Raw genomic sequence first — 23,205 nt, forward strand, 5'->3', positions numbered from 1 at the left:
TAACCCTTGAATCAAAAGTTGAGATAAATCGATTTGGAAACTTTCTACCTGAAAAAATGTCTCAACCTGAGAGCACCAGCATGTCTGCATCATTTTTAGTATCTATTTTTACAAACCACTTTTGAGAGGCACCACTAGCAGTAAGTCTAAAGGTTCCATTTCCAAATCTGAGCATTTTTATGCAAACTTTTCATCTTCCTGGGGCATACGAGTCCAAGGAACGCATTTCATTTATTGAAAGGTCTGCATCGCAAAGGTTTGCCCTGCTAGCATGCAGGCTGTATGGCAGCAGGACTTTTGGCTGGTCTGTTCATTCAGTATCCTCAGCATCTAAACCACTGCCTCCTCATCTAAAGCACTCCATAACTACTTTTCAGATTAACGTCACAGGATGTGCTTTCCTCCTGTGCTATGTGATGTGTCCTGCACCACTTTCCCCCTTGAAAATTAAGGTCTTAATGGAGCATCCTTTGACATCAGTGGCATGCGCCAGATGAGAAACAGAACTATGTAGAAGGCAGGCAGGTTGAGTCAAAGTCATCTATTCAGTGTTAGGTGAAAGACTCTCAGGAGACACAGCACGCAGCACGGCACTGGTTATAGGTCCATAGGAACAGCTCTCTCCATAAGGAGCTGTGCTATGCTAGGAAGTCACTTAACAACAGCAAACACTTGTATAAGTGCCAGGTCCGATTATAAGTACTTTACTTACTTTACCTCACTTAATCCTTACAAGGCTATCAGAGATGCTATTACTGTCACATCCGTTTAACGGTAGGAAAACAGGAATATCCTGGGCATGGTGGCTCATGGCTGTGATCCCAGCACTTTGGGAGGCCGAGGCGGTTAGATTACCTGAGGTCAGAAATTTGAGACCAGCCTGGCCAACATGGTGAAATCCCATCTCTATTAAAAATACAAAAATTAGTCAGGCATGGTGGTGCATACCTGTAATCCCAGCTACTTGGGAGGCTGAGGCAGGAGAATTGCTTGAACCCAGGAGGCGGAGGCAATGAGCCGAGATCATGCCACTGCACTCCAGCCTAGCAACAGAGTAAGCCTCTGTCTCAAAAAGAAAAAGAAAAAAAAGAAAACTGAGGCACCAAGTTAAATCCGCTGCTTGATGACTGTCACACAGCAGCAGCAGAGCCAGAATTTGATTCCTAGCAACCTAGTTTAAGTATCTGTGTGCATGGCATCTTCACCATGTGGCCACATTGGTTTCCAGGACCTTAGTCTTCTCTTTGTCAAAGCCAGGAGAAGGAGGGGTGAGACGATAGATCAGTGGCTTTCCACACCTTCTCCGCTCTAGGACTGTTTTTCAAAATAAATCTTAAATTGGCTGGTCAAATCCATAAAAACACAAAATAGGAAGGTGGTTTACCAGGGGTTTGGGATGAAGGGGTTGAATGGGGAGTGGTTATTCAAAGGCTATACCATTTTTTTTGCAAGTAGAACAGTTCTAAAGATCTAAAAGCAATATGAATATCTTTTACTGAACTGTACAAATAAAAGCGGTTAAGATGGTAAATTTTATGTTACATGTTCTTTAACACAAGAAAAAAAGAAATTTTACCTGGCAGCTCAGTAAGAAAAACAAGGATAGGGCTGCCTGATTTAGCACAAGGAGGGGCCCAAGATCCTACCCCCTTGGCTTCTTTTCCCAGATCCTTCCACCACCTTTACAAGAGCAGCCCCTAAGGGGTGTTTTTAAAACCACGACACAGGACAACCGCTAAATTCTTTTTTTTTTTTTTTTTTTTTTTTTTTTTAGATGTTTTTTTATTCTTGTTGCCCAGGCTACAGTGCAATGGCATGATCTTGGCTCACCGTAACCTCTGCCTCCCAGATTCAAGTAATTCTCCTGCCTCAGCCTCCTGTGTAGCTGGGATTACAGGCATGTACCACCACACCCAGCTAATTTTGTATTTTCAGTAGAGATGGGGTTTCTCTATGTTGGTCAGGCTGGTCTCAAACTCCTGACCTCAGGTGATCCACCTGCCTTAGTCTCCCAAAGTGCTGAGGTTACAGGCATGAGCCACCTTGCCCGGACTCTCTAAATTCTTTTTATGGTGAATCCAAAGCCTCAGATCAGATCATGCCTTCAAAAAATCTCAATCTCAAAAACCCTCGTGGGCCCTCCATGCATAGGTAATTTATTATTCCCCACCATGGTCCTTGAGATCTTCCACGATGTGGCCCCAGCTTAAGTGGCCCCTGCATCCTCCACTCCAGTCACATCTGACTCCACTCTTTGGCTTGTTGGGTCAGGCACAGGCACACTAGACATCATGATATTCAATTTCCTGCTCCCTTTGCCTGCTAAATTCTATTTCCCTAGACTCTCCTATTCCCCTGTACTCAGAGTTAATTCCAACAATCTCTTGAGCCTCTATTTATTGCCCGTCTCATCCTTATTTGCGAAACAAGGGTGGTGTGCTCAACCGGCACCCCAGCTCCGAAAGCTGTTTTGATTCCCACCTTAGCTATGGGTGAGGCTTGATCTTCATCTCACTGTCATTCTGACAGTCTGCCCAATTCCCCTACCCTCTGGCTGTCCTCAGACTTTTAGAAGTACCCAGGACTCTCAGAAGGAAGAGTTCGTGGGGAACAGTGGGGAAGAGACTCAGGCACAGAGGAACTGTTGGTGATACTGCCTGTCACGGTTCTGACCCCAAGGAACAGGGAGAAAGTGGATGCTAGGGAAGACAACCTCAGCCATGATCACCTTGTAGGAAGGAGCACCAGAGAAGGTAAATGGGAACATTGGTACACTTTTTTTTTTTTTTTTTAAGAGACGGAGTTTCAACATGTTGGCCAGGATGGTCTTGATCTCTTGACCTCGTGACCCGCCCGCCTCGGCCTCCCAAAGTGCTGGGATTACAGGCATGAGCCACCGCGCCCATCCTGGCACACTTTTTTTTTTTAAACCATCTCACTTTGTTGCCCAGGCTGGAGTACAACGGTGCGATCTCAGCCCACTGCAACCTCTCCTTCCCGGGTTCAAGGGATTCTCCCACCTCCCGAGTAGCTAGGATTACAGGGCGTCACCACACCCAGCTAATTTTTGTATTTTTATTAGAGGTCAGGTTGCACCATGTTGCCCATGCTAGTCTCAAACTCCTGACCTCCTTCTTGCCTTGGCTTCCCAAAGTGCTGGGATTACAGGCGTGAGCCACCATGCCCTGGCACACGTTTTTAATTTTAAGAAATAATCCTGACTAAAGCACAGAACAATGCTTGCCTTTGTCTGTGAGGCTTCTTGCATCTTCCTGGAGCCACACAGTGACCTGCTTCCATCATGTGTTCACTCCACCAGCACCCACAGTTCCCTGCCACTCATACTTTGACCCAGCCCACGTAGAATTGGCCAAAGGAAGGTACAGAATAGGAAAACACGACATTTGAAAGGGAAATGCATGCTTCCTAGTTTAGATCTGTATCAGCTCCTTTGCCCAATATAGGAAATTATTTGGCTACCCAAACAGAGTAACCCATTTCTCTTTGTTTGGGAACATGGTAATTATATACACAGGAGAGGGAGTAAATAAGATAAAGGACATAATGCGAGCTAGATTTTTCATTTGGTGAGCAGAATGAAAATCATTTCAACACATCCCTATGGAAAAAATAATCAATTTTTCATAGACTTGTTATAGGTTTCATAAAATATATTGCACACATATTTTTAAAGTAAGAAAGTGGCTTTTGGATGATACTTAAAATATACGACATGGCAAGATTTAAAATGTGTTGGAGGCTTGAAGTTTGGTACTGCCTGCTAAAATATAGGTGATTTGGAAAAGCTTGTCTTCTTGGGATAAACGTGAGAACTAGTTTATCTTATTATAAAGCTAATATGAAGGAACTTGGTATTCAGGCAGTTAAGTAATTGGTATAAATCCTCCCAAGAGATTTGATCCCCTAAATTTCTACCATTTAGCGGGTTGCCCATTGGTCTGTATGCATTAAATAACCACTCTTAATCCAGAGGCCCGTAAAATATTGTTCACATAGAAAAAGTCAACCCAAGGCAGAGTGAGCACAGTTGCCATCAATAGAAGTATAAACGCTACTCGTTCAACAGATACTTCCCAAGCAGTGCCCTAGGGTGAGAATATAGACACACGATCAAGATGGTCTGGGTTTTTCAAACCATTTTCCAGGCAGACTAGTTCAGCTTTTATGAGCAACTGGCTCGATTCTGCACATTGGTGGGGCAAGCTTTTCACAGGCACACATCTCCATCGAGAGTGAAAGTCTGTGCCCCACAGCCTTGTCCATCCTCTTACAAGCATTTAACACAGGTCTACAGGGCATAGGTAAGAACACAGAGGACAAACACAACTGGAGAAACGGATATCTTCAAAGCCACTGCTGGTGGGTCAGAAGGGCCCTGTCCACAGAGCACAGGCTGCCTATTTGTCACAGTCATAAAAATATCAAGGTTTTTTTTCTCCACTCTCTGCCAAATAGGGATGTGCCTGGCATGTAATTAGCGCTTCACATATAGGAATGAATGGGGGTATTAAAGAGAAAGAGACAATAAAGATTTTTAAAATCTGCTTGAAGTGGATCTAATAGATGAAGATCCACGTTTACCAGAAAAATCATTAGGGTTTAATATTCTTCATTACATAATAAGTTAAATACTATTTCGTTCTTTTGTCTCTTACTATTTCATTCTTTTGTTAAATACTATTTCATTCACCTTGCTTCAAGGAGCTGTGATGACATTAAACATCACCGACTTCAGAGAATTTAGAGTCTAGCTGAGAAGACAAGTAACATGCCCATAACAGAGAACGTGCCAAATGTATGATATCAAAGGTCAAAGAATGAGGAGTTTGCAGAAGGAAAGGTCACTTCAGAACCGAGTTGCCTGAGAGGACTTCCGGGAGCTTTAAGAAGGACTTTAACAACGGCACTGAAATACGGTGTGCTTTGAGTTACCAAAGGATCAGAGCAGCATTTCAGAGGTGTAGAAAAACAGAAACTAAGAGTTAGAAGCAGAAATAAGCATAGAGTCGGCTGATACCAATGACAGACTGTACCTGTCCTAATCCAGAGCTGTAGGAAATAGGGCTTTTATAGAGTGGGACCTTCAGACACAAGAAAGGATAACAAGCGGCCTGAGAAGTTGATTTCTTACATGGGGGAAGCATTCTAGGATCTTGACTGGAGCAACAGGGAGTTCCTTCAGCATGGTGGGAATTCACCCTAGGATTCCTTTCAAAAGCATGCTCCCCCTGACATTGAGTTAATGATTTCATTTGCACTCAGCTTTTCAATATCCCATCTCAGTGGTTCCCAATTTATGGACCACAGAGTTATGGCAGAGGTCCCTGAAGTCATATAAGCACTGCCTAGAGAACAAGGAAAAACTCCTCCCATACAGTGCTTCTATTTTGTTCCAATAGATGTAGATACTGTGTGAGACATAAAACGCAAATGCATTCAAAAGCAACAGTAACCAGAGTTGTCCCAGGCACCAGCCTATGGCTACACATGAAGTCACTTCATCAATAACCCAAATGTCACTGGCTCCAATCTCCCTGCTGCTCATGCAGGACCTCAGCCTCCAATAAATGCCGCCTCTAGCATCTCTAGGAATTCCCAGGGATTTTGCACACCTGCCTACAAACAAGCCTGTCTGCGAACAAGCCCATCCTCACCAGACAGCCACTGGGTGGTGGTGCGTCTGCACGGTTTCATCACACACTCCCAGACCTGGGACCCCAGCTTGACCAACGCTGCAGGATGGTTTACTTGGCATAACAGACAAACTCCTCATTCCTCTTCTGAGTGATTACTTCCAAAAGAGTAATATTTGTGCTACAATAGATTACTGAGGATTTTCTTTTTTTTTTTTTAGAAAAATAGCTCTTCCAGTTTTTACTTATAGCCCCTCAGCCATAAATGAAAACCGTATTCCTACATGAATCCAGTGGAGATTGGTCAGGAAGAAAAATACTAGGGGCAAATCAATCCCATGTTATACTCCCAAATGTCCCTTCCATAATCTGCTATTGAAATTTGCATCCTCTTTCACCCAGCAAATTAAACTAGGTGAGCAAGGAGACGGAAAGTGCAGGAGGATTTTCACTGAAGACTATTTGCAAGAATGAAAAAGGAGGAACAACAGAAACATCTCCTAGTACAGAAGTGGTTAAAATAACTCCAGAATATAGGCAGATGTTAAAAACAATGAGGTTGGCTTTTAAGTATTTCTATAGATCTCTAAGACGCATTGTTAAATGGAACAAGAATCAGAAGACATTAGGTTTAGTATGGCCCCATTGCTTTTGTTTTTGTTTTGTTTTGCTTTTTTGAAATAGAGTCTCACTCCGTCACCCAGGCTGAAGTACAATGGTGTGATCTCAGCTTACTGCAACCTCCATTTCCTGGGTTCCAGTGATTCTCCTGGCGTAGTCTCCCAAGTATCTGTGATTACAGGCATGCACCACCATGCCTGGCTAATCTTTGTATTTTTAGTAGAGACAGGGTTTTCCCATGTTGATCAGGCTGATCTTGAACTCCCAACCTCAGGTGATCCGCCGACCTCAGGTGATCCGCCGGCCTCAGCCTCCCAAAGTGCTGGGATTACAGGCATGTGCCACTGTGTCTGGCCTAGTGTGGCCCCATTTTTAAAAATCGGTGGGATTGATATACATAGCTATGTGTTTATGTCCAGAACAAAACCTACCGAAGTATTGACAACCTTTATTCTTTCTTCCCTAGCCCTAAAGAAAAATCGTTTCTTACCACTTGGATCCCTCAAGAAGTGATTTGAGAGATTAAGTGTTAGAGTCCTGGACTGGCCAAATGGTTTTACCCGTAACAATATTAAAGTGAAAGAAGAGGTATTGGATGAAGGGAGGCAGCTAGCTAGGAGATAGAGAAAAAGAAGTACCTAGAGCTTTTAGGAGGGGAAATGGAGATTGTGGAGCAATTGCCGCAAGACTCAGACCAGGGGAGAGAAAGCTGGGTAAAGTAGGGTTTAAGTTAGTTTTGCTGTGTCATGCACCATGTGATCCTTTCAGAGAATCTGCAAGTAAATCTATAATGAAGATATAGGACACCCAATAAGGGTTTGAGATCAGATTTGTGTTTCTTTGGCATGTTTCTGTGCTGCCCATGAAGTAAGAGCAAGAAGCCTAGATGAAAAAAATGCAAGGAAGACCTGGCATAGTGGCTCATGCCTATAATCCCAGCACTTTGGGAGGCCAACGTTGGTGGATCACCTGACGTCAGAAGTTCGAGACCAGCCTGTCCAACGTGGTGAAACCCTATCTCTTCTAAAAATACAAAACGAGCTGAGCATGATGGCGTGTGCCTGTAATCCCAGCTACTCGGGAGGCTGAGACAAGAGAATCGCTTGAACCTGGGAGGTGGAGGTTGCAGTGAGCCAAGATCGCGCCACTGAACTCCAGCCTGAGCAACAGAGTGAGACTTTGTCTCAAAAAAAGGAAAGAAAAAAGCAATGCAAGGGAGGAGGACTAAGACACTGCCCCAGTGATTACACCTCTGCAAAATCAGGTACGAGTAGGCTTTGCTACAACGAACATATATTGCATTTGTGATTTTAATAGGCATATATTTTACTTACACTCAGGACCAAGAGTAGGGTGAGCGAGACCGATTTAAGAAGGCCCTCACTCTCAGGGTCTTGCCTACTCAGAGGCGGCATATGGACACCCCTGTAAGGGAGCACCTCCTCAAACTGTGCACCCTGGCACCCTGCTTGCTCCTCGGTAGTCCTGGCCCTGCCTCCCCTCTTCTTTTGACCTATCATAGTTCCAGATCTTATTTAACTTCAATCTGGGATACCATTCCCTCCCCACACACACTATATACAGTACTCTGTCATTTCAAAAGCCCTTTCATATGCATATTTCACTGGCTTTTTACAACAGTCTCTGAGGATGACAAGACAGGTATTGTAATTCCCATTCTACAGATGAGATGAGAAAGGTTAAGAGACTTGCCTAAGGTCACAAAATGCTGGCAAATGGCATCCTACTCAGCCCAGTTCAGCTGACTCCAATGCCTTAGTCTCAGAGTTTTCATGACGCCAAGCACCAAAAACAACAACAGCTTATAGTCTCTTATGTGTCTGAATGACTGAATCTCTGAAATGAAACAAACCCAAAACCCAAATATTCATCTCTCCCATGAAATAAGGACCTACATCTTCCCTCCCCACCCTCCCCTTGAAAACTACAGGAGACAGAAGCCCTCAGGTGATAAGGTTCTAGCCCCAACGGCTGCCTCACTAGTTAGGCTAGGTAAGCACAGCCCTTCTGAATTCTTTATTAGGACCAGCCTTTCTAGGGGGCTCATAAGCAGGGCCTGATGGCTGAATGGCACCAGGTGCGAACCATAGGAACTCTTTGGGAGTTGGGGTGGGGCATCTGCCCGGGAGACATTAAGAGTCTAAGAGAATCTCCTAGAGTCAGACAATCCCAGCAGGAACTCATGCAGCTAATCACGGTCAGCACCTCCACCTTTTCCCATGGAGTGAGAGGAAAAAAATACAGTAGCAGCTAGCCCAGAGTCAGCCAGGCGGCCTGCTGGCCTGGCAGTTTGCTTAGGGAGTTATCAGACCCTGAAATACCCTGTCCATCCTGCTGTCTTTTAGGGTATTAGCAAGATCCCAACATTGCATTTCATAAAAATGAATATCCCTCCCCCTGCCCTCTGCAGAGTTTATTTTGGTTATGAAAGAATACATGCCTACTCTCGGCCAGGCACAGTGGCTCATGCCTGTAATCCCAGCACTCTGGGAGGCCGAGGCGGGTGGATCACCTGAGGTCAGGAGTTTGAGACCAGCCTGGCCAACATGGTGAAACCCCATCTCTATTAAAAACACAAAAAATTAGCTAGGCGTGATGACACGTTCCTGTAATCCCAGCTAGTCAGGAGGCTGAAACAGGAGAATTGCTTGAACCTGGGAGGCAGAGGTTGCAGTCAGCTGAGGTTATGCCAGCCTGGGCAACAAGAGTGAAACTCCAACTCAAAATAGAAAAGAAAAATAATACATGTTTATTCTTATAGATTTGGAAACTATATAGAAAATATTAACAAAAATACAACTACACAAAAATAATTATGGTTAACATATCAGTGTGTTATTGTCTATATTTTGCTTTTCAGTAAAGAGGATTCACACTATATATTTAGGCAAGTTTTTTTTAAACTTTAGATTCATTGAGTACACGTGCAGGTTTTATTGCATGATGCTGAGGTTTGGGCTTCTAATAATCTTGTTGCCCAGGCAGTGAGCATAATACCAGCTCATAGTTTTTTAGAAACTGAAATTGAACTATTAAATCAGCAAAACACACTCAATTAGAATTTTTTTTTTCAAATCTAAATCATGCCTGGCAGAATTCATCCTGTTCTTGTTTACCTGGTCTCCTAAAAAAAAAAAAAAAAAAAAAAAACAGTACAGATCCCTTTCCCTCTAGCCTGGTTCTTAGGTACACTATTTTTTATTTATTTAGTTTTTAACCAAGACTTTGCCTCCCTCTTCTGTTGAAAAGAGGAATAACTTGCAGCCAACACAAATTCTAAATTTGAGAAAAGGTTAAAAGGAAACTCTATCCCGGAATGTTTATATAAGCTGTGTAAAGTGGCTTTAAAGAGGGCCTGGTATTACAGTGCTGTCCATATAACACTCAAATTAGTACTTCCCAGAAAAAGTAAACTTTAAATCAGATAAGATCAGATCAGGATAAATTGCACACCCACCTGAGTAGCGGAACAAAAATCAATGAAGTGATTCTTTGGTCACTGGACTAAAAGATTCAAGATTGATTTTTCTCCCTTTTAGTAAAATATGAAACTCTCTTGTAACTTGAAGTATTACTGGAGTCCTATATCTTATGAGGATTTATGTGGCAGAGGCATAGCAATTTATCTAAAAACTTTCTTTCAACAGCTATATAGATGGCTGAATTTGCGTGATCTCATCAGGCGATTTTTAAAAGCATTAGCCTCAGAACTAGGGGGGAAAAAGGGTTTCCTGCTAAGTACCAGGGTTCTCAATCACAAAATCAAATACTCCTTTGCAAACTCTGTTATATCCTAATCAATTTTGACCTCTTGCAATATTCAGTGGTCTGCAGGGAATTTTGAGTTTCCAAGGGGTTTTCTGCTGTCCTAGATGCACTCTGTATTAAGACTGTTTTACAGGAAGTGTTTCTTTGTGACGAAGCGGCTTATGCACCGTGGAGGACTGTTGTAAAGCCTCCCGAGCTCATCTTATCCGTGAGTGGTTGCTGCCTTTGGGTCTTCTGATGTGTATACTCTGCTGCTCCTATTACGGAGGGTTACCAATATGAAGCCCTCACCTTGTATTAGGCCCTCTGCATATATGTGCATGCTAACCGTTAATCATCCCTATCCTCATTTCTGAGGTAAATAAACCGAGGGTTAAATGTAACTTACCTGAGATGGTGATATTTCACGAGGCAGTGCTGAGAGGCAGACCCAGGGTGAAAATAAGTCCGTGCTCTTGATGGCTACACCTCTTTTAAAGGCTCTCCCTCACCTGGCAGGAAGGCACACCTGAAACCCGTCCTGTGGCGATGAGAATCACCGGCGAAGCTTGCGCAGCACAGCTTCCCAACGCCGCCCCGCATGCCCCGGAAATTCTTACTCAGTGTTCTCAACCCCGCCCCCAACGCCCCGGAAATTCTGACTCTAGGCTGGGACCAGAAATTGTCTTGTTAACATGGATGATAAGATTCAGGTGATTCTTATAATCAGGCAGCTATGGGAATAGTCTTAGATCAAGGGTCACCAGGGTAAAGGACCAGAGAATATTTTGTGTTGTCAGAGAGTCGAGTTGAATACTCAACTTAGTAGTAGTGCCACACAAGCAGCCAGAGATTATTTGCAAATGAATGGGCATGATTGTGATCTAATATTTTACTTATAGAAACTGGTGGCTGACTACAGTTTGCTGACCCCTATCTTAGACCATTCGCAATACCTTTTTTTTTCTTTTGAGATGGAGTTTCACTCTTGTTGCCCAGGCTGGAGTGCAATGGCACCATCTTGGCTCACTGCAACCTTCACCTTCCAGGTTCAAATGATTCTCCTGCATCAGCCTCCCCGGCAGCTGGGATTATAGGCACTTGCCACCACGCCCAGCTAATTTATGTTTATATATATATATTTATATTTATAAATTTATGTACATATTTTTATATATCAATATTATATATCATATTGATATATTTATATATAATACATTTATACATATATAATTTTTATACAGCTATATATTATGATATATAATATAAATATATATTATATATACTATATAAATATATATCAATATATGTATTGATACAAAAAGTATATATGTATAAATTTATAAATTTAAAAATCTAAATTATATATATTGTATATATACACACACATATATGTGTGTGTGTGTTTGTGTGTGTGTGTATGTATTATAAAACACATACAGAGAGAGAGTCGGGATTTCATTAAAATATATATAGAGAGAGAGGGAGAGAGAGAGACGGGGTTTCACCATGTTGGCTGGGCTGGTTTCAAACTCCCGACCTCAAGTGATCCACCCGCCTCAGCCTCCCAAATTGCTAGGATTATAGGCGTGAGTCATCGTGCCTGGCTTATAATACTGTTTTTACAAAGATGACTTTAATGCTTGCTAGTGGTCATCTCACTAAGGTTATGTCTTAATCAGGCCACTGATTTACAAGAGCATCTTTCAAACACCATGAAACATGACTCACATTGAAAGATAAAGTCAGGGCTGAATCTTCTCTCCCTCTTCCAGAAGCAGTACTTTAAATGTCAGATGGAGGTTGCACACTCTCCTCTGTCTACATAACTACCTGACATAGTGAGAGGACTTGGTAGGTCCAAGAACAGACAGATAAGCAAAACTTGCAACTTGTCATACTGGTGAATGTGGTAGGCAGAATTCTAAGATGGCCTCCAAGATTGGCATAACCTGGTGTAGACACACTTCTTCCAATTATTTAACCACACTGATTTAAGTGCTACTCTGAAAGGATTTTACAGGTGTAATTAAGGCCCCAAAGCAGTTGACCTTAAGGTAGAGCAATTATCCTTATAGGCCTGATTGAATAAACTGAGTCCTTGAAACCTAAGTTAGAGGTCAGAGACAGGTCAAAGGCAGTCAGAAAGAATCACTGTGGAATGAGAATTCAAGGTAGAGGGGAGAGTCTCCATTGTTGGTTTAGAGATGAAGGGGGCTGTGGGGCAAGGAAGGTGGGTGGCTTCTAGGAACTGAGAGTACCCCAGCTGACAGCCAGCAAGAAAGGGCTTCTAGTCCTGCAACCACAAGGAAATGAGTTCTGCCAACAACTACTGAGCTTGGAAGAAGATTCCAAGCCCCAGATGAGATCCGGAGCCCTGGCCAACACCTTGACATCGGCCTAGTGAGTCACTGAGCAGAGCAGAGAATTCAGCCACACCATGCCTATTCTTCTGACCTATAAAAATGAGCTCATACATTTTTATTAAACTGCTACATTTGTAGTAACCTGATACATAGCAATGAAAAACTAATACAGAGAGGCCTAGAGCTTTGATGTCTGAATTACTGCTGGTGATGATTAAGTCCAACAATTTCTGGTTTTAAATGAAAATGGAAGGGTCCCCCTGAAAGCCATATTCATTCATTGGACATGGATTCTCACCTAACTCGGGTGGAAGTGCAAGCCCTCCTGTTAGGAACATGACTGTCAAGATGCAGACTGTGATACTTGCAAACTTATTCCAACACACTTGTAATACAAAAAGTCTCAAACCAATTATCGGGATGAATGGATGAGAGGGTATAAGGAGATAAAAAAGGAGTTTACATCTTGGACAAGATACAGATATTTGAAAAGTTAACTTTTAGGCAAGTATGATAATTGAAGTAAAAGAAGACTCTACCAGAGCTCAGAAAACAGGGCAGTTAATTCTGAACAAGAGTTAGAGCTTACATGATAGGACACAGTGTAAACATAAGAATAGAAACATACAGTATTTTAAAGGACTAGGATGAGGCTTCAAGTGGAAAATGGTGGGGATTACAGAGCTTTGAACTACGCTCTTTACACAATGAACCACCCACGGCCCCTCAAACTCCTCCTGCATTCCAGGATTTAGTAGCTCTGACCACCACGTAATCTTCTGGGGTACCTATTATTGTGCTTTTTTTTTTTTAACTCCCTCATGAAGATGGCTGATGTTCAGTTGAGTCCAGAGAAGCATATGATTTGCCTGCTGATGTCTGGGGTTTCCCCTGCTGAACGCATGAGAAGTAATTCAGCATCAAAGATCATTCAGCCATAGATGTGAGAGCTAGGTCACCTTATTGCAATTACAATAGCCAGTGTCCTCTTAAAATTTTCCCCAGAGCAAAATACAGAGATGGAGAAGAGTGGAGGGAATGAAGGAGCATGGGCCTAATATAGCAGAATTTCTGTTGGCACCGGCTCCCAAGCAGCCTTTTAACAGAGATGTTTAATTGATCTTTATTGAGCAGAACCTTCCCTTCTGCTTATAAAAGAAATGATCACTCTTCCCCCGTGGTTTTTCTCCGAAGAAGTTAATAGCCTCGGTTTTCTCTTACAGCAGAGATTTTTAATGACTGGGAGACTATCATAAATAGAGTTTATTGTCCAAAATACAAGCCACGTTCTAATCAGCCCTCACTCACCGCTGAGACTGGCTCCCTTGCATCTGTTGATTTTCGAAGGGACTTTTCCCAGCTGACAAGTGCATTGTTCCTGCCACTCAGGGTCTTCTGTCCAATTAACAAATGCCTTCAGCAAAGTAATCCATAGGCGTTTGCCAAAGACGCTTGAGGATGCTATAATATGTATCGATTTGAGCCTCTCAGGCAGTGGCTCCCAGGTGAGGCCTGAGAGCTGGACCCTAATCATCTGCACACATGGCACAAGAATATTTTGCAGGTATAAAGAGGATCATTTTATACTTCCAGCATTCAGAGACACTCCAGTGTGCATAGAGCCGCTGCTTGGTAGCTATGAAGAGTGGTTGAGAGCAAAAGTGATACTTTCCAACTTACTTCAGTTCGTTGTTAAAGGGCTTTATTGGCATTAGGATTCCTTCTTGAAACAATCTTCAAAGAAAACAAACAGGTATTAAAATTTCCATGTTACAGCTAGAAAATTGTGGATTCAGTGTTCCTCCTAGTAGACTCTTTGAGAAATAGTTATCAGTAAACTAGAGACTAGTGCTTGCTGCTACAGCGAACTATTGTTATCCCGGGATCGTTCTAGAGCTACAGACTTTCTCTGCTCCGCTTTCTGTCTGCTGGCTTTGCCCTCGTCACCTGCCACTCCCTCCCCACCCCTCCAAGTTGCCATCTTAAGTGCAGTAGGCACTGTGGCCATAATTTATAAACAACATTTCCCTGTTGTATGAAAATGACATGATCTTAGGTGGACAACACGACAAAAATGTTTAAAATCATGATTATCCACAAAAATCTAAGATATGTGATCATTGTCAGAGTGTGGCTCTAACATGACCCTAAACAGCTAGAAAAGGCAAGTGAAGGGAGGGAAACATCTACTCTTTATTGGCATGGGAACATAATTAAGGCAGGTGCAAAACTGGCCCTGAGCTCTTACCCTGAATCTTATGGGGAAGGAGAAGGGAGGAGGCTTTATGCCTGAGATTTTGGTTCTCATTTCACCTGGTTTCACAGTTAAACACAGTCTACGCCAGGCTTTTTTTTTTTTTTTTTTTTTTAGACACAGCCCTACTCTGTCGCCCAGGCTGGAATGCAGTGGCGCAATCTCAGCTCACTGCAACTTCCACCTCCCGGGTTCAAGCGATTCTTCTGCCTTAGCCTTCCAAGTAGCTGGGATTACAGGCACACACCACCATGCCTGGCTAATTTTTGTATTTTTTTCTAGAGAGGGTATTTCACCATGTTGGCCAGGCTAGTTTTGAACTCCTGACCTTTGGTGATCTACCTGCCTTGGCCTCTCAAAGGGCTGGGATTGCAAGCATGAGCCACCACACCCAGCCTATGTTATTAGGTTCTTTCCCAGTGTTATGAAATGAATTGTGTCCCCCTAAAACATTCATCTGTTGAAGCCCTAACTCCCAGAACCTCAGAATGTGACTGCATGGGTGATGGGGCCTTTAAAGAGGTAATTAAGTTAAAATAAGTCCAATAGGGTGGGTCCTAATCCAATCTGACCAGTGACCCTACAAAGAAGAGGAGACACCACGGATGTGTGAACACAGAGAAAAAGCCATGTGGGGACGCAGTGAGAAGTGGTGTCTGTGAGCCAAGGAGAGACGCCCCAGGAGAAACCAAACCTGCCAAAACTTTGATTTTGGACTTCCAGCCTCTGAAACTGTGAGAAAATTAATTTCCAATTGTAATTATTTTTTCTATTCCCATATAGACATCATTTTCTTTTAGAGAGCCTCTCCCTGCTATTTAGGTTGGTATCAGGAACAGAGCAGGGATTGAAACTCAGTCTCTCTGGCTTGAGATAGGAATCTACAATTGTCTGAGTCTTGAGCCCATGTGCCCATCTGTTACCTGGCAGACACTGCATCCAACCCATCCTCATATCCTCTCCAACAATTGTTCTTAAACTTCATCCAGAGAACAGCCTACACAGCATCTTAAAACATGATTGCAGATCCTTCCCCAGACTCAGGCTTTAAGAGTCAGCGGATCAGGGGTGTGCCCTGAGAATGTGCATTTCTAATAAGACTCCAGGTAACTCTCCTGCTGCTGCTCCACACTGGACCTCACTTTGAGAACCACAGGCAGCAGGCAGTGCCTTACTCATAAACGTACAAAGATAGAATTATTTATTTGTCTCTTGCCCTCCCCCGACTCTAAGCTCTTGCAGATCAGACTTTATTGTTCAACATTTTTCTGCTGTATGGTCCGGGGACTAGAGTGAGCTTCTCCAACCAGTGGCCCATGGGCCACATGTAGCCCAAGATGGCTTTGAATGTAGCCCAATACAAATTCATAAACTTTCCTTTTTTTTTTTTTTTTTTTTTTGAGACAGAGTTGCTCTTGTCACCCAGGCTGGAGTGCAATGGTGTGATTTTGGCTCACTGCAACCTCCAGCTCCTGAGTTCAAGTGATTCTCCTGCCTCAGCCTCCCAACTAGCTAGAACTACAGGCATGTGCCATGACGTCTGGCTATTTTTGTATTTTCAGTAGAGACAGAGTTTCACCATGTTGGCTAGGCTGGTCTCAAACTCTTGACCTCAGGTGATCTGCCCACCTCAGCCTCTGAAAGTGCTGGGATTACAGGTGTGAGCCACTGCGCCCAGCCAACTTTCTTAAAACACTATGAGATTTGTTTAAGATTTTTTTTTTTTTTTTAGCACATCAGTTATTTTTAGTGTTAGCGTATTTTATGTGTGACTCAAGACAATACTGCTTCTTTCAATGTGACTCAAGGAACAAAAAGATTGGATACCTCCAGTGGTAGGTGCCTGTTATGGGTTCCATTGTAGCTCTGCCCCAACCCTGCCCCTTGCCAAATTCACATGTTGAAGGCCTAACTCCCAGTACCTTAGAATGTGAGTATGTTTGGAGCTAGGTCTTTAAAGAGGCAATTAAGTTAAAACAAGGTCACTAGGGTGTGCCCTGATCCAATTTGACTGGTGTCCTTATAAGAACAGGACATTTGGAAACACCAGGAGACACCAGACACAGGCACACACACAGAGGGATGACAATGTCCACACAGTGAGAAGGTGGCATTTACAAGCCAAGAAGAGAGGCCTCAGAAGAAAGCAAGCCTGACAGCACCTTGATCTTGGACTTCCAGCCCCAGACCATGAGAAAATAAATTCCTATTGTTTAAGCTCTCTGGTTGCTGGGCTCTGCCATATTTTGTTATGGCAGTCACGGCTAACTAATGCCATTGTTATGGGATCCTTGGCATGCCGCTTTGCCAGCTGGAAACCCTGTGGCCAGTGGTGCCTTTGTCCGAGTTTTGCTCTGAGCTGCTGGGCTTGTTCCACCCACTCAGCCTGGCAGGCTGCACTCAGCTCACGCTACTGGCCTGGATCCCACGCCTGCCAAGGGTGAGCCAGGCGCAAAGTGTTGAGGGGTGTGTGAACAAGCATGGGGTCCAGGCCATTGTGCACAGCCAGGCACACCGGCTGCAGCAAGGCACTGGGCAGCCCCAGACACGAGCATGAGCACCAGCTCCCTGTGAAGCTGGGGTTAGACCAGGTATACCACAGGCAACTTCCACAGCTGACACCAGGGAACACAGTGGCACCCAGAAGCTTGGAGACGTCAGGAACTGCAGAGCCTTAAAGAGTGTCCCAGCCCTGGCTCCTAGGTCTGGGATCTCCTAGAGAGCTCCTAGGTCTGGGCTCCTCGAAGGGCTGCAGCTCTTCTTTCCTTTTCTCTTCTCTCCCTGTCACCCTCGATGCGGTGAACAAGAGGTGTATTTCAGCTTTGTTACAGCTCTTTTATCCCTGCCATTCGGCGGGTCCTGAGATCTTGTCTTGCATCCAGAAAGAATGAGGTACACAGACAAGTGGAGGGTGAGCAAGACAAAGAGGAGCTTTGCTGAATGATAGAACGGCTCAGAGGAGACCTGCCGTGGGTAGCACCTCTCTGTAGCCAGGGTGTCCCGACAAGTATTCAGCTGCTGGCAGAGAGGGTAGCTCCTGTCTGCAAGCAGGTCCTCCCATCATCTCTTCAGCTCTCAACAGAGAGAAGACCCTGGGGTGGAGAGTTCCTCTCTGCAGCTAGTCAACCCATTGTATCTTCTGGTCTTACTGAGTCTGGGCCCTTTTATGGGCCTCAGAGGGGAGGAAGTGTGTGCTGATTGGTCCATGGGAGGCCATGGGTGTGCCTGGAAAAAGCACCACAAGTTTCCGCTCATATTCGAAGGACAAGCAGCCAGGCCCCCCTTCAGGCTCTACCCGGCTTGAAGGTGGGATTTCACTGGGGACCCGCCCCTTCCACCCAGGAGCAGTCTGCCTCCTGCCACCTCCATGGCACCCATGTTGTTTGTGCCAAGGGGCACCTGTAGGCCAGCACCAAGCTGCCCTCAGCACCCCCTAGGGCTTCCCTCCCATCCTTGCTGGTGCCCAAAGTCCGGAGGGGGCCAAGGTGGCAGGGGCCCCAGCCTTGCTCCAAGATTGGAGCAGGCACCAGGAGTGGGGAGAGGCCAGGCCGGGGGGGCAAACAACTCTGATCCTGTGGGGGGATATGGGGGGCTTTTTCCAGGCCCTCGAGAATACAGAGATGCCTGGGTCCACAGCCATGACTTGGGTGGCTGCAGCTGCACCTCAGAGGGTGGAGCTCTTGCCTTCTCCTGGCTCCTACTGGCCCCGTGGCGTGCAGCACTGTCCCAGGCCCAGCTCCACCTCGGGGCCCCTCTCTGCCCACCCCTCCGTGCTGGACTGCGCTGCTCCCACAGCCACTCCTACAGTCACTGCCCGTGCCTTCCTGCTACACAGCCAGCATGATGGCAGCAGCCAATCTGGATGGCTCGCCACCGCCATCAACAGTACCTAAAACATGAATGTGAAAGGAAGCCTAGGTTAGCTAACACCTATGAGGTGTTTACTACATGCCAAAAGCTGATCTGGACACATCACATGTATTAACTCAATCCCACCAAAACCCTATGACATGTGCACTATTGTTATCAACCCCATTTTACAGATGAGAAAACTGAGGCACAGAGAGGTTCAGTGGAAACTGACCATGCATCTGGCAAGTGGAAAAGCTGGGATTGGAACCTAGTCACCAGCCTGAGAATTCTCTGTTCTGTCTCAAAATTACTGCCCCTATCCCCCAATTGATTATCCACAAAACCTTCCAAAACTGGTCTTGGAGGCAGTGTGGATGGTAAATCTGAGGATACTGTGTCCCGCTCTGGAGAGTCAAGGAATCACAAGTTGGGAAGCTTTGGAGAGACCAGGAAAGCTGGCTCATCTCAGAGGCCACAGGATGAAAAGAGACCCCTGATGAACTGCGGCCTGATGAGCTGTGGCCTCCAGGTCAGAAAGGCTTTTCCCAGGATGGCTGCCACCCTGCCAGGGACATGGGCTGTTGTCAGGTGGCTTTATGTTCCTCTGGGCATGTTGACCCCAGCAGGCACTTAGGCTGTGCCATAGGCTGCTGGGGCATAATGTCAGAAATGGCTCACTTCTTCCCCAGCAGTCATTTATTCAGGACAAGCAGAGAAGAGTTGTCAGACGGAGACACAGAGAACCCTGCCTTCATCCTCTGGACCAGGGCTTCCCAACCTCAGCACTAGTGTCGTTGTCAGCTGGGTAATTCTTTGTCGTGGGGGGTTGCTGTACACACTGTAAGATGTTTCATAGCATCCCCAGCCTCTACCAACTAGATGCAAGAAGCACATTGCCTACTTGTGACAACCAAAAATGTCTCTAGACATGGCCAAAGATCGCCTAGGGGACAAAATTACTCCTGTTGAGAAGCAGGCTTCTACATTATAAGAGAAACTGAAAAAAATACCACTTTAAGATATTTATTTCCATCTGTCAGAAAGTTATCATAAGATATATAAACATTCTTTGTTGTTTTCTTGAGACAGGGTCTTGTTCTGTCACCCAGGCTGGAGTGCAGTGGCACGATCTCCACTCACTGCAACCTGTGCATCCCAGCTTCAAGCAATCCTCCCACCCCAGCCTCCTGAGTAGCTGGGACCACAGGCACATACCACCCACGCCCGGCTAATTTTTGTATTTTTTTGTAGAGACAGGGTCTCGCCATGTTGCCCAGGCTGTTCTCAAACTCCTGAGCTCAAGCAATCCACCTGCTTTGGCCTCACAAAGTGCTGGGATTACAGGGATGAGCCACCACACCTGGCAAGATATGTAAACATTCTACATCTATGGTATCAATTGGGCTGTCTTAGAGGCACCTCCTACCCCCGCATCCCCTACCCTTGCACAGTGCACAACCTGCCCAATTGTACGTGGCAGTCCTCCTCCCCTTCTCTTTCTCCTCAAGCCTGAAAGGAGAATGAGGCTAATCTGCCCTGCCTTTGATCATTTCTTTCTACTTCACAAATTTCTGAGATGCTAAAGGAAACCCAAGAGCTGACGATAGCATCAAAATTGAAGCTCCCTTGAGGTTTGGTTTGGGATTGATCTTTCTCCACCCTGGGGTGAAGATTCAGAAAATAAATCCCATACTGATCCTTCTGATTTTCTAGTCTAGCCACAAATGTGTGACAGGCATGAAATGCTAATCACATTTTTTTTCTCTCTCATTGCTGAAGCAATAGATAAAACAATTTTATAGCTGTGTTCTGCTATCCCTAAAACAGGCAGTATTAATTAGGAAATAAAGCAGTGACATGGTGTGTGTTAACGGGCTATTAATGCCTGCCGTGGGTGCCCCGCACCGCCTGAAGCCAAAGGCCGAGAGATTTCCACCACCTAGTAAGTGCTCTAATAGCCAATTAAAGCCTATCCTGAATCGGCTCCTTTCTCTTGGTCAGGAGTTTTTTCAATTTAAAAAGTCATGAAGTTTCCAAGTAAGCATAGATTTAGTTTTAATGCAAGTTCCTTCTCTCTTCCTGCAGTAAAAGGGAAATCCACCTACAGAGAATAAGGGAGAGAAATCAAGGGAAGGCCTAGGATTACAGGGACTGACATACCTGCCCTTGTAGCAATTCTTAGACCCTGTTTGCTGGATGCAAGGGGTCCCTACTGTGGGGTTATTTACACCAGCCATCCCCTTCCTGTTTATCCAAGCTTCAGAAAGAAAGGAGACAATTTTTGGAGGAGCTTTTGTTTTAGAGTATATTTAGTCCTGTTTACACTGTGTCTTCTAACAATGCCTGTCTTCTAATAAAAATAAGAGCTGAAGGCTGGTAGCATTGGCTCACACCTGTAATCCCAGCACTTTGGGAGACCGAGGTGGGCGGATCACGAGGTCAGGAGCTCGAGACTAGCTTGACCAATATGGTGAAACCCAATCTCTACTAAAAATACAAAAATTAGCCAGGCATGGTGGTATGCACCTGTAATCGCAGCTACTCAGGAGGCTGAGGCAGAGGTTACAGTGAGCCCACATTGCACCGTTGCACCCCAGCCTGGGCAACAAGAGTGAGACTCCATCTCAAAATGAATAAATAAATAAATAAGTAAATAAGAAAATAAGAAAATAAATAAATAAAATAAGAGCTGAGGTAATGTGCACTGATGCTTACTTTGTTCTGGTGATGCTATGGGTATACATCTATTATCTAACTTAATCCCCAAAACAGCCTTCTGGGGAGCGGTCTATTATTATGCCCATGCTGCTGATGGAGAGAAAGGCACAGAGAGGTTAAATAACTCACCCAAGATCGTACAGCTAGCAACTGGGAGAATCAGTTTTTAAACCCAGATCATCTACCTCCTATTCTAGTAACATGGAGCTGGAGTCAAAGCCTACAGGGCTCTTCTCACCTAGACTTTGTGGTACAGGCCAACGCTCATGAAGCAGGTGGATTATAGTATTCACCTTGCAGACATTTTCTGCTCCTGGGGTCAGAATGCAAAATCAACACACAGAAATCAATTGTATCTCTATACACTAACAATGAACAATCTGAAAAAGGAAATTAAGAAAATAAAGCCATATATAATTACATCAAAAAGAACAAAATAGGCCGGGCGCGGTGGCTCAAGCCTGTAATCCCAGCACTTTGGGAGGCCGAGGCGGGTGGATCACGAGGTCAAGAGATCGAGACCATCCTGGTCAACATGGTGAAACCCCGTCTCTACTAAAAATACAAAAAATCAGCTGGGCATGGTGGCGTGTGCCTGTAATCCCAGCTACTCAGGAGGCTGAGGCAGGAGAATTGCCTGAACCCAGGAGGCGGAGGTTGCGGTGAGCCGAGATCGTGCCATTGCACTCCAGCCTGGGTAACAAGAGCGAAACTCCGTCTAAAAAAAAAAAAAAAAAAAAAAAAAAAAAAAAAAAAAAATACCTAGGACTAACCAAGGAAGAAAAACACTTGTATTCTACAAACTACAAAACAAAACTGAAAGAAATTAAAGAATATACAAATAAGTGGAAAGACATCTGATGTTCATGGACTGAAAGACTTAATATTGTTAAAATATCCATATTACCCAAAGCAATCTGTAGGTCTGACACAGCTCCTACCAAATCCTCAATGGCATTTTCTTTTTCTTTTTTTTTTTTGGCAGAAATGGGGGGGATATTTCTAAAATTTATATGGAATCCCAAAAAACCCTGAATAACCAAAACAATCTCAAGAAAGAAAAACAATATAGAGGCCTGATGTTTCATGATTTCAAAACATATTACAAACTTAACAGTAATCAAAATAGAATGGTACTTGAGTAAGGACAAACACATGGACCAATGGAACAGAATAAAGAATCCAAAAATAAGCCCTCACATACAAGGTTAAATGACCTTCCACAGGGGTGCCTAACTACACAATGCAGAAAGGATAGTCTTTTTAATAAATGATGCTGTAAAAATGGAATATTCCCATGCAAAAGAAAGAAAGTGGGCCCTTACCTTATACCATATAAAAAATTAACTCAAAATTAATTAAAGACCTAAGTGTAAAATGTGCAACTATAAAACTTCTAGAAGAAAACATAGGGGAAAGGCTTCATGACGTTGGATTTGGTTTGGCATGACTTTTTGTATACAACACCAAAAGCACAGGCAACAAAAGCGAAATAGATAAATGTGATTACACAAACTTTAAAACTTCTGCCCATCAAAATAAACAGTCAGAAAAAAGGCAATACAGAATGGTAAGAAATATTTGTAAACCACATAATATGGTAAATAACTGGATTAATATCCAGATTATTTAAACTGTAACTGAGCAATAACAAAAATAACCCAGCATTTTGGGAGGCCGAGGTGGATGGATCACCTGAGGTCAGGAGTTCAAGACGAGCCTGACCAACATCATGAAACCCTGTCTTCTACTAAAGATACAAAACTTAGCCAGGCATGGTGGCATGTACCTGTAGTCCCAGCTACTCTGGACGCTGAGGCAGGAGAACTGCTTGAATGCAGGAGGATGAGTTTGCAGTGAGCTGAGATCATGCCACTGCATTCCAACCTCAGTGACAAGAGCAAAACTCAGTCTCAAAAAAAAACTTTTTTAATTAAAATTTAAAAATGGACAAACAATATACATAGATATT

The sequence above is a fragment of the Sapajus apella genome, unplaced genomic scaffold, assembly GCF_009761245.1.
Source record: "Sapajus apella isolate SASKATOON/1434 unplaced genomic scaffold, GSC_monkey_1.0 scaffold24, whole genome shotgun sequence".
Lineage (NCBI taxonomy): Eukaryota > Metazoa > Chordata > Mammalia > Primates > Cebidae > Sapajus > Sapajus apella.